We start from the raw sequence: 6,234 nt of genomic DNA on the forward strand, positions 1-6,234 counted from the left end.
CTAACTATATAACATGAAGACCTTAAATAAAGATATCTGAAAATATGTAAAGTCTTATATTATTGCAAGCTCTCTCAGCTGAAGACATGCAAAACATGGAATACAACTCAAGTAGCACTGTGCCTCTCAATGTAGTTTTCAAACAAGAGAAATGTGCATTTCTGCCCCTAGGGGCACTGCAGGGGAAAGGTTCCAGTTTAGTTTGCTTGTGGGCTCCATCGTGTACCCTCTATATTTGGGTGATTATTGGGATACAGTAGATGATAATTTCTGTCCTCTCAGGCCTTAATTGACAGGTTCATCTTTATAACCTTTAAATGATTCCTATTATTGTGATCCACCATCACAGCATAATGTTTATTATCTATAGTCTGGTCAGAAAAGTTTTTCTTTTGCTCCTCTCATTAAATTGACGAGACCAACATCTAGAGTTTGGAAACATTGCCATAGCGCAGTTTCTGCTGAGAGCAAAGCTACAATTTTCAAATATTGTGAAAAGAAATATTATTTTCCAAATGCTACAAGGATGACAAAACACGTTCTTGTTTGCCAGAGGTGCACTAAAAACATTAAAAAATTACTTATGGATTGAAATGATGAGGACCATAATGAAAGTGCAAGTAGCTTTTTTTTCTCAAGAGGCCTCATTCTAGAAACACTCTTTCTGCTGCTTCTGTATCATCACAAAGTGTTTTTTTCATCAGCAGAATCTGAGGAGCCCCAGTCTCCCCCCCAAAAAAATAGAAATATTGTAGCTGCTGACTTTTAATATAAGGACAATTACCTGTCTAGGGATTGAGAACTGTCCTCACTCAAGTCAATTCTGCTGTTGGCTTCAGGCCCAGGTGCAGGCATCTTAATTAAGGGAGACCAGCAGAAAATTTGCAGCTTCACAGCTAGCTTCCCACTGCGCATGCACGAGCTACACTTTGCTTTGTGAATAGCCCTGCGGTCTTCTGGGACCTGTGATGTGTCCCAGAAGGCTGCAGGGAATGGGGGGGGGGTCAACTTCCTATCAGATTGTCGCACCAGTTAGAAACCTAGACCTTTTTTAAATTATGCAAGTCATAGGTCTAAGCACCACCTTGCCCTTATGGAAAATGTTTAAACAATGGGTTTCCTGAAAGATAAGGTCACCTCACCAGCTCAAAAACTGGCCACAGGGAGTTCTCCTGATTTAATCTGCACATGGTTCTCATGTAAAAATTCTTTCCTCCTCCACCTCCAAATTCCCAAGATGCACTGTATTTTTCTCCCTAAAGGACATTCAGTATTGGTTTACATGTAGCTTGTACAGAATGTAAGCAGCTTCATTAAAATACAATGTAAGAGAGAGAGAATGATTAACCATGTTTTATGAATAAATAATATTTTTCAGACAACAGCCTGAAATATTGTATAGACTCACTGCACAGTATGTAAGAAGGTTTACTAGGCTGCAATTTTAGAGAACAGACAGGTCTTGATTAAGAAATCAAAATTAAACTGTATTATTTACTTTGAAAAAAAAGCAAAATTGTACAGACTAGGTCATTAGTCATCACATTAGGGGACTTCAATTATCCCGACATTGACTGGGAAGAGGGGACTACACACTCACAGAAGGCCCGTCTCTTCATGGAAACCTTACAGGACAACTACATGTCTCAGTTGGTGGATTCTCCTAATAGAGAAAATGCAGTGCTGGATCTATTGATCACTAATGACCCAGACCTAATCTCGGAGGTAGGAGTCCAGGACACTAGCGATCACAGGATGATCACATTTAGCGTAAATAACAATATAACAAGGCAAGAGGGGAACAAAAGAACCCTAAATTTCAGAAGGGCAAACTTTCCCAAATTGTGCTCAATGATGGAAAGGGTAATTTGGGACCAAAACCTAGGAACACTGACCACAGAGGAAAAATGGGAATGCTTTAGGAACATATTAAACAAATGCATCCCGCAGTGCATTCCTATGGGAAATAAATTTAGAAGAGACAAAGCCAAACCTGGCTGGCTAAACCGTAATGTTAAAAAACTTATTAGGGGGAAAAAATGGCCTTCAAGAAATTGGCACATTATCGGCTTTCCAGCAATAAAAGGAGGCAAATAAGAAAAGTAAATACGAAATCAAATTGACTTAAATCAACTTTGAGAGACAAATATCGGATGATAGTAAAAAAGAACCCTAAGAAATTATTTAAATATATCAACAGCAAAAAAACAAGGGCAGAGCATGTTGCACACATAATTAACGATTAGGGGAGAATGGTTACAGAGGACACTGAAAAGGCAACCGTGCTTAATGCTGACTGTATGGGTAGCAGTATTTCACATGACTTGCCGCTATGGCTAACAGAGGGAGTAATCAGGGAAAGGCTGGATAAAATGAACACAAATAAATCACCAGGCCCAGATGGCGTACATCCGAGAGTACTCAAAGAACTTTAAAAAAACTATATCTAGACCACTGTTCCTGATCTTTGCTAACAGTATTATGACAGGAAATGTACCAGGGGATTGGGGGAAAGCTAACATGATACCGATATTCAAAAAAGGGCAGAGGCATGTCCCGAGAAATTATAGGCCAGTCAGTCTGTTATCGATGGTATGTAAACTTCTGGAGGGGATGATAAGGGACTATATCGTAGAGTTTGCTAAAAACAACAACATCATCAGCAGTAATCAGCACGGGTTTAAAATGGACGTTCTTGTCAAACCAATCTCTTAACATTCTACAAGGAGGTGAGCTGTAAGCTAAAAAGGGGGAGACCAGTGGATGTGGTGACCCTGGATTTCGCTGAGGCGTTTGATACAGTTCCCCACAAGCGCTTAATTTATAAAATAAGGTCTGCAGGCATCGACCACAAGGTTTGCTCTTGGATAAAGAATGTATATTCTTTATTTAAGTTAATAATCCAAGTTTAACAATAAAATATGTACAGTATATGACTGCAATGTACACAGTATCCCTAAATGTGTTACATATCCAATTAATGAACAATATAGGTAAAGTGTCACAAAAATAAATAAATAAAAATAAAGAGCATATACGAAGGAAGTGAATTTGGTTTTTACTTTCTATTTCCTCTAACTTTTATTTAGCAGGCAATGGGCTTTCAGGTGGTAGTGACTTAGGTGGCTTTAAAGCCACCTAATCACTTCCATGGCTTTTCCAAGTGGAGGTTATCTCTGTACTACACTCTCCAAGACAGCAAAAGTCTGCTGCAATTGTCAGTTTGTAGGCAAGTACAATTTAGCCTCCTTGCAAAGGTGGTGCTGTGTGGCAGCCACCATGCAGAGAGAGCAGAGGACAGGAGGAAGTTGTGTTCCTCTGATTCCTCTGTAGATATCATCAGGAGAGCAGCTGTGCGATTTAGAGGCTGCTGCCCTAACGCAGTGGCCATCTTTAATAAATAAGGGTCCTTTCACTCCTGTCCGTTCCGCTGACGGACTCTGTTCTGCTCAGCGGGGATCGATCTGCACACAGAGCTCTGTCTCCGCTCTGTGTGCAGAAACTGAGCTGTCAGATTCCCGCTGTCCTCTATGGGGGAATCGGATGAGAACGAACCACCTGTCCATTCTCATCCGATCCCATCCGATCCACCAGTCAGATGGTAAATAGGATTTCCATCCGTCAGGATTTGACGGACAGGATCGTATCAGATGGCAGCGGGTGTCAGCGGAGATGTCTCCGCTGACATCCACTGTCCCATAGGGATGCATGGGGCATCCGATCAGGTCCGCCTGAAAAACTGACAGGCGGATCTGATCGGACCATATGTGTAAAAGTGGCCTTACACTGCCCCTCTGCCATCCTCGCACATTTTCAAAGTGGCTAAATCAGGTACAGGTATCCGCTGGTCAGGGACAGTTTGCCTCATATAAGCAAAGGTTGTGGAGGAGGGAGGACAAAATAGGGACTGCTCATCTGTGTCACCAGCCAGTTGCCCTTCCTACATTCAGATGCCTTGTTGCCAGAACACCTTCCAGCCACCTGAATTCAGACCTGACCCCCAGGACCCCTGTCTAATCCACTCCACAGCAGCCATGGAGATGTGTGAACTGACTCCATTGAGAGATGGTCACAAGGTCCAAATCTCCTGTCATGCGAATTGGATGTGGGGAAACCCGCATCCAATTCCCATAGGTTTGAACCCAGCCTTAAATAGAGTTACATTTAGAGCCTGCTAAAAATAGTATAGCGACTGTGAAAGTGGCCTTGAAAGCAATGCAAACAGTTCTACATGAACCTTGAGTTTTTCACCTGCATAAGATGTGCATTGGAAAAGAGAAATGGACAGAGGGTGCACCAGCCTAGCGCATTATCTTTAAAACAATTTATTGTAATAGACATGTATACACATTATACTCACACAACGATTATGAAACACGGGCAATAAGCAATGAGGGACCACCAAGGGTCTCCACTGAGCATCCTCAGCTGCCGCAGGCCGTGGAAGGATGTAGACCTCCAAAAAAACGCTTACGCGTTTCGGGGTGTTCCCCCTTCATCTTTTCCAGTATCTTCTTTGGGTTACCACGACCCATTGAGAGTGGCAGCACAGCCTGAATTTACTACAATTTGACCTGAATCGCATTTTCCGGATACCAGCCGCAAGGCCACCCCTTAAGCGCAGGAGTCATTTGCTCTTTGTACATAAGATGTGCATTGTATAGAAGTAAATGCGCTTATCCAAAACAACAGTGCTAAAAATAATTAATAGCATCAATTAAAAAAAGGTTGTTTTTCACAAACAAAGCGAAATAATAAAACCAAAAGTGAGTCCATGTTTAAATGCATAGATGAAAAAAAGTCCCATGCACAAGATAGTTTGATCAGGTATAGATTCCAAACAACCATTCAGAGGTGATTCTTCCTAAATATATTGGTGATATTGGTTTAAATACACTGTGCTCCACTGCACACAAAAGAGCATTTGCCACTTACCAGAATGATCTACCTTTGCAGGTCTAACACAGCCTTTTTTCCGCTTTTTCAACACAAGCAAAGAGCACCTCATCTATGGGATGACACTTTCATAGCAAATCCAGGCTCTCAGTATGGATGGATAAACCACTTCTCATTAACATCAAGCTGTGCTAGTAATCCAAACTCCAGCTCGTTGTGTCACACATGAAAAAGGAGGAAACAACTCATTGCGCAGACATCCATGAAAAACAATTTATTGTTATAGACATGTACTTACAAGAAAGAAGGATATTATAGGCAAATTAGTTACACATAGTACCTGGCACCCTTACAGACGATAAGATGTCACCGCTACCACTACTGCCCGACGTACGTTTCCTTCTAATGAACATCGCCACTGGGGCAAAATGAATAAAATGTGCATTGTTCATGTGGTTTCATGGTGTCATTTGTTGCTCTTTATGCAAAGCCTATAGCAGAGTAAATCTTCATATTCCTGTGGCACTGCATAGGTTAACCACTTAGCGACCGCCGCATATAGAAGTTTTCCTGCTACAGGGCAGCAGTTGTGTGCCAGATCAAGTATATATGTGAGACCTGACACTGTTAAGAAAACGACATACAGTATTCCCCAATCTCTAGTGCAGGTGAGAGCTACACAGCAATTACATGTGACACAAACACAAGCAGGCAGAATGTTGAAAGACACACAGAGCGCTCACTTGCAGTTTGGAGATGATGTTTTTCATCACATTAGCACTTCCACATTTGTGATGCAACACAGAGGGGGTGACCAGTCATGCATTGGATGCAGTGTGACCCGGAAGGGCAAGTTGTCTTGTCCCTTTGACGCATAGGGGTTGAATGACTAAAACTGGAGAGTGCAAAATTCAGCTGTGCATTGTAGCCAGTTTCTAAGTTTAGCTTGTTCAATTAAGCTTTGACAACAAAACCTGGAAGCTGATTGGTTTTAATGCACAGCTGCACCAGATTGTGCATTTTTCAGTTTTAGCAATTTAATCCTATACTAACAAACAAGCTGAAGTAATGCCAAGACATAGTGGGACCGAGAAGCCACAACCCTTGATATTGTAGTCACAACATGTGTGCCCATCATTACAAGGAAAACAAACAACACAGGGAATATAACTACATACGAATACCTAGTTAAAACAGCAAAAAACATTTGAAAGTGTACAATACCTTTAAGAAAAAAGCTCTTTATCAAATTGCATGTGTCTATGGGAATTCATTTTAAACTTGGCAACTATAGTATTCCAAAATGTTTTGAATGATCCTTTGACCTTTTGAGTGAGC

Source organism: Pelophylax lessonae (genome assembly GCF_965119305.1).
Source record: "Pelophylax lessonae genome assembly, chromosome: 4".
In the NCBI taxonomy this organism is placed as follows: Eukaryota; Metazoa; Chordata; class Amphibia; order Anura; family Ranidae; genus Pelophylax; species Pelophylax lessonae.